Raw genomic sequence first — 10,652 nt, forward strand, 5'->3', positions numbered from 1 at the left:
TTTGATATGGAAGAATTTACTAATAATTGTTTTATGATAAACACCAAATACATTCTTAAAAACAGTCTTCCTCAGCTTCAAGACACCTGCCTCAGCTGCAGTGCACAAGTTGGATGCTCTTCTTGGAGCTGAGTGGGATGAAAGGAACTGGGAGACTGGAAGCCCTGAGAAGAGTGATTGAACCTGGAAGCTTTGAAACCAATGGCTGCAGGCTTTCTGGGCTTCCCATTTTCTGTCAGAGCACTAAATAAAGCTGGGTCATCCACTGGGGTTTCCTGGAAGCCTGAGCATGCTCTAGCCTGACAGAAGTGTTGGAAACAAGCAGGATAAGGTTTTATTTTAACTTCTCTTTTCAATAAGAAACTCTTTAAATCCTATACATATTCATGAGATTTGTTAGTTCTACCTACTCAGTCTTTCCTACCTGTTAAGTCAGAAAATGCCCCAACCAGTTGTTTAGATAATGCAGCACTGTTGTTCCGATGATGTTGGCTGTTGGGAACCAAGGAAGTGATGGTACCTGTCATCACAACCAGAGATTATGGAAGACCCTGAATACTACGCCAACAGTGAAAAAAGGTGGCTAAAGGGCAGTACATGAATCAGCTGTTGCCCTTTTACTGTGCACAGATAGTGACCTCTTCATGAAGATAGCTGCCTTCTTGATGACTTTCTTCAACTGAGCTGACTGAAAGACCCATCAGAACGGGGAATGTAGATTGCAGCTGTAGGTGTCCCACTTGGAAGGACACCACAAGCTCTGTAAATACCTTCTAGCAATTGCTGTAGTCACTATTTCTTCTGTCAACTTCAGGTGAAAGTAATTTAGAACAGTTCTGGTTCAGGAGGTCAGCACGTGATGGTGCAATGGGTCTGTATAAGCAACGCCTAGCGAAGTCTTTTCCCATGTAGATATTTCTGCACACTTTTTGAGAAAGATTTTAAATTCTGTAAATTTGTCATAAGGAGCCAAGAACTTCCAAAACACCTGTGAGTACTTCTGCAAATGCTACTGTGATTTATTAATGTATAAAAGACTATGTTATATTTTATCTTCTGAAATTCCTGATCTTCAGCTGGGTTATCTAGAAAGTCATAGTGACTTCCTGCACAGATTTAATACTTTTGATTAAAAATGCCTAGGGAAAACCTGGACTTCACTTAACATTTTGGGAGCAACACCTAGCAGTTAACATAGAGGCAGTGCAATTGAGGTGCTTTAATCTTCTACAGCTCAGGTCTGTGTGGCTCTACCTGGCACTCAGTGCCAATTGTGCAAGTACAGATGCTTCAATTTTTAAAGACAGTGATGGAGCATAAATTTTTACTTGTTTCATATGTACTGATTACATACAGCTTAGCTGTGTGAATAAGGAAGGTTGAGAGGAGTCAAATTAAAATGTTTGGGGCTTGTTTCATTCACTGCTACATTGATATAAAATAGGCATAAGCATATTGAAATCAGTAGTAATTACTGCTATGTAAAACAGGTGTAAGATTATGGAATTAGGCATATTTAAGATTAAAGTTTCCCCTCTTCTGGTTTAAGTAAAGTGGATTATCACATGTGAACTCTGATTCAACAAAGGCAAAAAGACTCATTAGCACAACAATTTAAGATGTCTTTTTTTCTGATCCATGTCCAGTTTGGCTAAATAATGACAATTAAATCCTTCAAAGACCAATTAAGACCTGTACCATTAACAAATTTCTTTTAACATATTGGATAAAAACAGATTTTCAAATAATGAATAAAACTGCTGTATGTCACATCAGTGTGACCATGTATCATATCAATATTGAGCTTCTTGCATTTAATCTGATTAAACTCACAAAGACTGGGTTTCTCAGTATTAAAAACACTATCAGGAGCAGTAGTAGATTCCTATCTTCTATGGACTAGCTAGTGGACAAGATGAAAAGTATATTCTATTATTAAATGGACTGCATTTTTACTTTACAAGTATCAGTCACTGATTATTTATGCTGCTATCAGAAGGTCTTGCATTATAGAATGAAATGAAGTGTCCACATCACTATATTGTCATGTAAAAAGCGTTGGAAGGTTTTGATAAAGCCATTAATGCAGTTAGATTTGGAAAACATACCTTTCTTTCATGGAATGTTGATTACAAACATTCCTTGGTAAATGCCTTCTTATGTACTTCACACAGGTTTTTTTTTAATAGGTTATTTCTCCAAGAACCGTAATTTTACATTTTTCTGTCTCCTGTAGTCAGATCAGAAGCCCAAAGAGATCTGTGATAGGAAGAATTTATACTCTGTGATTTTTTTGTGTTTTTATCTTACAGAGCCTTACAGATTTTTAAAAGTAATTTTAATCCAGCATTTTGAATAAATTTCCCATTTCTTCAGCTTAATTGGAACAGAGGTCTTCAGGTTATTTTTCACATGTAGTCAAACACTGCTGTGTGGTCTTGAAAAGTCACTTCAATTCAGGGAGAATTTCCAAATATATGAGACATTTTGATCAATGAGATGGTAATCAAAAAGAGTATGTCTTATGCTTCTATAGCAGTCTGCCCTCCTAAGATCTTAGAGTTCTTTGATCATCGAAGGAATGAATCCTATAAAATATATCAAATAGGTAAATTATTATTTTCATTTAATAAATTGGGAAATTAAGACATACAAATTTGTAACCATTTTTTAAATGTCCACTGGGGTTTTATGGGGAAAGACTTGGTCCCAGGCTCCGGATTCAGAACAGTTTACAGCATTTAATTGTGTTTAGCCCTTGAATTTTCAATTCCACATAGTCATCTGGAAGAGTTTTTGTTGTGCCCTTGTCACTGTGTGTACCTCATTCTCTAATCACTTTGTTGATGTTCCTCCATGGCCTGTATTGTAGCTCCAAGAAGCCCTCCACTCAGCAGCTGGGGTCCATTGGCATGGGCACTGCATTGGGCTGCTGTTCGCTGTTATCCCTTCTGGGGTTTTCTGCTGTACTTTTTGCTTTTTCATTCTCCTCAAACAGACGTAAATGTCCCAGACTGCATCCTCCTACAGAAGGAAGACGTGAGGTCTAGAAATGACATTGTTTATGTGAGGCTATGCTGGGAGAAGGGAGTCAGGTTTTGCTGCCAGAAGGATTTCCTAGCATCCTAGCAAGAAGGAGATGCTTATTAGCAGCATATTGATTTGAGGTTTAGTCAGTCAATGGTCAATGGCTTGTCAAAAATGATCTCACTTAAGATGATTAAGACGAAAACTTTGACTAGGAGTTCATTGTGGTGCCACATGTTGTTTGGCCTTTATATAAGGCCTGTCATGGGAGAGGAAACCTGAGACACTGGCTTGTCATTCCCATCTGAAGGCAAGAACAGTGATCTAGATAAAGTCCATCCAATGGAAACAGTAAAGAGCGTCCTTCCTCTGTCACTGCCATCCTCAGTCTTCATGCCGTGGTTCTTGGTTACCCAGAAGCCTAACACTGGTGATTGGTTTGCTTTGTACAGTTGCTTCAACCCTAAGAGAAGGGGGAAGGGGGCATGACTGCAACAGACTGCGAGTGCAAACATTTTCCAAAGCTGTCCCAGCATTCTCACTGTTGTAGACTACTTACAGACCGTCGAGTGTTGTGGGTTTGTTGAACAGGAGTTTCCCTTGTTTGTTATCAGCTGGAGAAGCCTTCTACAGAGACGGCAGCTGCATCACATCAGTCGCTCTGGTTAAGACCATAATGCAGTAATTGTGCTGGTTGTGTACATTGTGATTGCAGTTCTGTGAGGAAGAATTGCTCTGAACAGCATCCGCTTTCATTTCCTGCCAGTCATGGTGTTACTGGCAAAGTGCTACTGCAGTTACATTTGCTCTCCTTACATGGGAACAATCAGTGCAGCGCTGCCTTTTGCATGTCTTCCTTTTTCCTTTTCCAGCTTCCTGGGCTACAGTGTTCCTTCTCCATCTTCCACTAGCCTTGGAAAATGCCTGCCCATTGTCAGGCTGCACTGGCATTCCCAAGAGTCCAAGCAGTCATCAGCAGAACCATTCCAGCAGTATGCTACAAGAAGGGGGAAAAGGCTGAAAGAAATAGGTATTTTCTGGTAAAATAAAGCAAGATAGGAACCTCTTAATGCTTCAGACAATTGAGCCCCAGGGTGCACAGGCAATTGTAAGTCAGCATGAGACCAGTGTATGTTGGAGATAACTTCCACTGAAAGCCATTAGAACCTACTGTTCTGTTCCCTAGCTGAACACAGAATCCATGGTGTGTCGCCATGCTCACTGGCAATGGGCACAGCAATGAGAACTCCATGAAGTTTATAGAATCATAGGATTTTTCAGGTTAGAAGGGACCTCAGGAGGTATTAGAGTCATCTATGGGATCAGACTGTGTTACTCAGGGCTTTATCCAGTTGAGTCTTAAAATTCTTAGAGGATGGAGGCTCCACAACTTCTCTGGACAATTCGTTCTAATGCTTAATTGCCCTTAGGCTGAAAAAAGTTGTCCTCAATACCCAGTCTGATACTAGTTCTTTTATTTCAGTTTATGCCTGTTATTTTTTACTTTTCTGCCATGGATCACTTAGAACCTTGTCTTCTCCGGGCTATAGAAGCTCAGCCTCTCCTCATGGGGCATGTGCAGCAGCCCCTTGATCACCCTGAACCTTCACTGAACTTAGTCCAAGTGATCAACACCATCAGTGGAGGGCCCTAAACTGGATGTGGAATTTCAGATGTGATATTTCAGGTGTGGTCTAATGAATGCCAGTCACTTTGCTCATTCTGCTTGTGCTGCCCCTGTTATTACACCCCAGAGGCTGCCAGCCTTTGCTGCCAGGGCACGCTATTGACCTACGTTCAGCTTGCTGTCTGCCCAGACCTCTGGGTTCAGCAAAGCTGCTCTCCAGCCAAACAGTGCCCAACTTGCATAGTTGCAGGCAGTTCTCCTTGTTGCAGGTGCAGGACTTTTCATGTCTCCCTGTGGATTTTCAGAAGGTTCTTGCTGGTCCGTTCCTCTAAGCTGGCTAGGTCTCTCTGAATAGCTGCTATGCCCTTGAGCATACTGTCTATTTCTCCCTCCTTCTCTGTCAATTTGGTGTCATCTGCAAACTCTATGACAGTGCCTCCTTCAGGTGACTGGTAAAGTTAATGAACAGGGTAGGTCGAATGGTAGACCCCTGCAGTACTCCGCTTGTTACTTGCCTACAGGCATACTACTACCCGTTAACCACTGAGCCGAACCATGCAACCAGCTTTTTCCATCTAGTTGTCCAGCTATCCAGATTGTAACATCCCAACTTGGGTACAAGATTATTGTGAGACAGTGCGTCAAAAACATTGCTAAACTCAAAGCGAGGGGCAGCCACTTCTCTCCCCTCACCACAAATCTAGTCATTTTATCATAGAAGGCAGTCAGATTGGTTAGATATGATTTTCCCTTTGTAAAGACCATGCTGACTGTCACCATCTTCTCACTCACCTGCCCAGACATGTGCTCCAAGAGGCCTTGCTCCATGACTTGTTAAGGGATTGTAGTGAGGCTGACCATGCCCTTTTGAAGATGGGTGTAACAGTTGCCTTTCTCCACTAGTTGGGGACTTTCCTCAACCTTTCAAAAATTACAATGGTCTCACTACAGTATTGACCAGTTCTCTCAGCATTATTGGATGCAGCCTGTCTAGTCCCATGGAATTGAGTGGACTGAAATCTAGCAAATCATCTTTGACTTGATTGCTGGTAGTTCTCCTCCTTAAACCCTGCTTTTCAACCCAGATGTCCAGGAGACTTTGTAAGCGAAGGCTGAGGCAAAGAAGGCGCTCTATACCTCAGCTTTTTCTGTGTCCACTGTTACTAAATAGCCTATCTCATTCAGCAACGGTCCCATATTTTCTTTTTTCAGGTTTCTACTACTACTATAGTAGTAGAAGCTCTACTATTATTACCCTTCACATCTTTTTCAGATTTCAACTCCATTTGAACTTGGCTTTCTTAACTATCCCTGTGGGCCTGCACAATCTTTCTAAATTCCTTGTTTGTTGCCTGTCCCTGCTCCCAACCTCCTGTATGCTGTTTGATTGCACTGGGGCTCAGTCATGAGTTCCCTATTTACACTGTCCAGTCTCCTGATAAGTCTACTTGACATCCTGCATATCGCACTTGTGCTTGGAGGATGCTGTACTTAGAGCCTTGGCAGCTTTCCTGAGCTACTTCACACTTCAGAGCTGTTTCCCATGGGATTCTACATTTTTTTTCAGTTGCCTGAAAAAGCCACAGTTTTCTGTCTTAAATTCCAGGGTCTGTACTCTCCTACTTACCTTCTTCACTCTCCTCAGGATCTCGAGCCCTGCTATTTCATGGTCAGTACAGCCAAGGTTGCCACTGATAAAATCACATTCACAACTAATTCTTCCTCCTTTGTGAATGTCAGATCCAGCTGTATGTTACCCTTGTTTGGCCCATTCAGTTCCTGTGGAAAGAATTTACCACTGGCATCCTCCAAAATTCTCCTGTATTGTTTACATCCTGCTGTGTGGCCCTTCCAGCATATGTCAGAGAGGCTGAACCCCCCCACAAGTACTAAGAAGTCTGTGATCCAGAGACTTCTATGTTACAAGAAGACTTCAATCCACTTTCTCACCTTGATCGGGTGGTCTGTTACAAAGTCCCACCACAATACAGTCTTTATTGGCTAGTCTTCTGATCCTGACCCATAAACTCTCAACTTGCATGTCATCTATCCCATAGGAGAGCTCCATATGTCCAAGCTGCCTCTTCACATAGAGGACAACTCTCTTGTCCTCTTCCCTCCTATCATTCCTGAAGAGCTTCTATCCATCCCTCACATTACTGCTGTCATACAAGCTGTGCCACCACGTATCAGTTGTTACAGTGATGTTGCAGTTCTGCATGTAGTGCTCTAGGTCTTCATGCTTGTTTTTCAGGCTGTGGACATGCATTTGAGATGGGTGTCCTTTTGCCCTGTCCTATTGTTTGTGACATCTCTCTTGTTCCCACCCACCTGCATCGTTTGCTTTCCACTACCAACCTCTGTTGCCTCACCTAACCGTGGGTCATAACCTGCATTTCCCAATCTTTCTGGTCTAAAGTCCTTCTTACCAGGATGGCCAGCCCTTTGACAAAGATGCTCTGGTCCCAATTCTGTCACTCCCCAGCAGTCTTCAATCCTCAGATAATATCCTATCTTTGTAAAAGCCAAATCCCCACCTGACTGCCAATAACGGTTGGTTAAAGTGTTCAAGAAACATGCTGGACCAGACCACTTCTGGGTCTGGATGGGTCACAGCATAGCATACAGCAGGTGAAGAGCAGGTGTGGGAAGGGCTTTGTCTCTGTATTTGAAGGCATCATTCACCTTCCTAGAGGACTGCCTGAATCAGTAATCACTCACTAATTAGAGTTGTCTAATTCCCAGCAGAGAAGGACATCTACCATGATGTACTTCATGTACTGTGCATAAACTGACTCTTCCCTCCCCTTGCCTGTGCTTGCTCAACTCCTCTCTGCGATCTGAAGCATAGGTTGCTGCTGAGCTGAATGTGTTGAAAGAACCTTGCCACTCAATGGCCTAATCCTCTTACAACACAGGCAACAAATGAACAAGTCTCTGAGGCTTCTCAGTCCATTGCAGTCACTGAGAGCACTGCAGGGAGCAGGTATGAGCAGTGCATTGTAGTGTGCATTTTCAGAATCTTCACCTGCAACCAGACAGGATTGATACGCATGTTCTCTCCACAGGATTCTCAGATGGAGAGACACAGGCTGCTGCCATGCTGCCATGGCTTGTCCTTCTGCCCAGGGCCTAGAGGTAAATGGAGACTGGTGACCCTATCCTGCCAGGGACCCTGAATCAGAACTGGTCTGTTGACTCACACCTGGTCTGCAGTGGGAACATCATTTCCCCTAAACGTGTGCCTGTTGACCATACTGGAACTGGGTAGCAGAGCAGCCACTCCTAACAGAGCAGCACCAGCAGTCCAAATTGAGGCAACAGGATTGGTAAAGCCTTTAAGACCATTCAAGAGCATGCTTTGTGAGCCTCCAGCCCCAGAGTTTTCTTTTTCTGTGGAGTAACCATCAAAGCCCAAGAGTTTTCTGCCATTAGAAGAACACTTTCTTCATACTTCTGCTCCAGAGGCCTCAGTGTCACTTTTTGTCCTGGAGAAGTCACTTATCCTATAGGGACCTTGTTGGAACTTCTAAATGCTGTGCCACTAAAGACATTGACAAGACCCATGTGCAGCAGATAAATGAGGTTTGTGGTGTGCATTAGAGGTGTCCACAGCATTCGGGTGCAGTGCTCATGGAAGGGCTCTTGAGCTACTGTGCAGCGCAGACCTGCCCGATCTGGGCAGTGATTCAGACCAAAATAACAATCCCCAATCTCCCATTAACCCCCAGCGAGACACAGCAATTTGACAGCAGCAGTTTGGGCCCCATAGTTCACTCCAGAACACGTAGTAAACCCATACTGCAGACTTACCCAGCAAGGACGTTTAGCTGAACGTTTGTTTTCCATAACACTGAGAGACCTGACATTGCTTGAAACCTGCTTTGAGATACAGATAACTCCATAGTGGGGAAATTATGCAACAAGCAAAATCTGAGCCAGACCTTTCGCAGCACATGCCTTACAACAGGCATACAATCAATCTGTACGTAGTACTTGTAGTGATAAGGTACTAAGCAGAGAAGTATCTACATAAGGTTGGACACTGAGTCTCTTCGAGAAAATTATTGGGGTTTTGGGGATGATGACGGTAAGGGCTCCTCCTACACAGTGTTCTTTTATAACAGGACATTGCCTGTATGCAGCCTTGAAAATGCTTTGCTTCTTCTGTGAATGCAGAGGTTCAAATCCCTTGAAGCCATGGTATGACAGCCTTGTCAGCTAGCAGTCTGCAGCTCACAGCTTCTTATCTCAACTGACTCCAAAAAAATGCAATCTCAGACTAATTAAATAGACAGCTGCAGCCTTTCACAAGTTCCGGTAACATATTGCCCTTTGCTGTTTCCAAGGCTTTCAGCAGGAATATAGTAGCTCACATGGGCTTTAGTGCAGCCCATATGCATACACTGAAATTAAACAACCCATCAGTTTCCAGCTTTTTACATATATAATCATGTGTAAGGAAAAATGTGATCTGGGAATTCAAAGACAAAAGTTTAAGTTAAAAAATAAAAGAAAGAGAGTGCAGAAAGGAATGAGGAAGACAGCCTGTATTTAAAATTCTCTTACGCTGTTTCACCTATCAACATTTGCACAGGAATTCTGAATCAGATTAGTCTTTATACAACTCCCCCCAAAATACTTGGTTTTATTCCAGCTATTTACTATGTGCTGAAGTACCTGTCAGCTGAGAATGCATTGTCAGATATCACCTTCATATATCCTCAAGGAATCTCCATTCTCTTGGCCTTGGGAGAATATATGGAGCAAAACTCAGTTGCTGAATGGCTAAATGCTGCTTTCATCTGGTGTCTGAGAAGAACAGTTAAAGGTTGAGCATCTTTAAAGGGATTTGAGAAAACAGGCATTGATCATTTGGCAGACTGTATCTCAATCTACTGTATCTGACAGATGAAAGATACACATGGAGTGACAGTAATTACCCTGGGGAATTTGTGAGTGCTTCTGAGAAAACTTTGTGGTGTGACTGTAGAAGTTTGCAACTGTCCAGAGTAGTGAGATCCACATATAAAAAAGAGATACTTTTTTTTTTAAACATAGATTTAATTTTTTTTATATAAATATATATTTATTCTCCTAACTATTCTGAGATAAATTACACATAGGAATTCAACGGAGATACTATTGCCATAACAGTAAAAAAGAATACGGTATGTGGCAGGTTAACTGACCTATGTATATTTTTTCTGCCTGATGAGGGGCCAGAACTTGTACTAATGGTGACATTTTCACAGTCTGCAAACATCTAATATTACAGTAGAACGTGTCTGTGACTCAGACCCTCTTGCACACTACATACTTTAGGTTTCATGTGAAATGTTTCCCAGTGTTTCACTTTCACATTAGTATTTTTTCTTTTATCCAGGGGCGTATCTCTCAGACAGCCTGTGTCTGTGATTAAGGGGATCTTCAGCCACTGCATCTGCTGACAGCAGAACTGACTGCCTTGGAAATCATGTAATAGCACAATTTTATTTCCATTTTTGATTTACTTGAAGTAGGATTAGGGATCAGCATTAAAATTAAGTGCCTGGCCACTCTAAACAGCATTCCCTGAGAAGCTGCCATGGCTGTCTTAATTTAAAAGTGTATTTTGAAAAGAATATTTAGGTTTCACAGTGCACTCATTATGGACAGCAATATCTGAGCATATTTGAGGACTTCATAACTGCAACCAGAGTTGACATTGTTCTTTATAAATTTAGCTAAGTACAAATAAAGCTGTCAGAAATTATTTAGACCAATGAAGAATTACAGCAATTGTTGTACCTTCAGACAGAGCAGCACTGGTGTGAAAAACTACCAAGCATGAAACCTCCAAGTCAGCCAGCAGAAGCAAGAAGGATAGAGTCCACCCAAATGTACGAACTGTGCAGGCTGCCCCACACACTTAAGCCTCTCTTAATCCTTTCCCAAAATGGGCACAGCTGGAGCAGGCCTGTACAGCTCTTACATGATATGAGGAGAGTTTCCCCAT

The 10,652-nt window shown here is 42.3% G+C and overlaps 1 long non-coding RNA gene across 3 annotated transcripts; it reads right to left on the reverse strand.

Moving 5' to 3' along the window:
• Positions 1-1,317: 1,317 nt before the first annotated feature.
• On the reverse strand, positions 1,318-6,922 carry LOC121089620. Of its 3 annotated transcripts, XR_005828288.1 has the most exons (3): positions 6,605-6,922; positions 6,282-6,433; positions 1,318-4,044 (listed from the first exon to the last, which is right to left on the reverse strand). It is a non-coding gene; the product is annotated as an uncharacterized LOC121089620 (long non-coding RNA). The 3 variants fall into 3 exon arrangements; XR_005828287.1 differs by having other exon boundaries at positions 1,318-4,024; positions 6,282-6,922; XR_005828286.1 differs by having other exon boundaries at positions 6,282-6,922.
• Between the last annotated feature and the right edge of the window lie 3,730 nt (positions 6,923-10,652).

The sequence above is a fragment of the Falco naumanni genome, chromosome 5 (assembly GCF_017639655.2).
Source record: "Falco naumanni isolate bFalNau1 chromosome 5, bFalNau1.pat, whole genome shotgun sequence".
In the NCBI taxonomy this organism is placed as follows: domain Eukaryota; kingdom Metazoa; phylum Chordata; class Aves; order Falconiformes; family Falconidae; genus Falco; species Falco naumanni.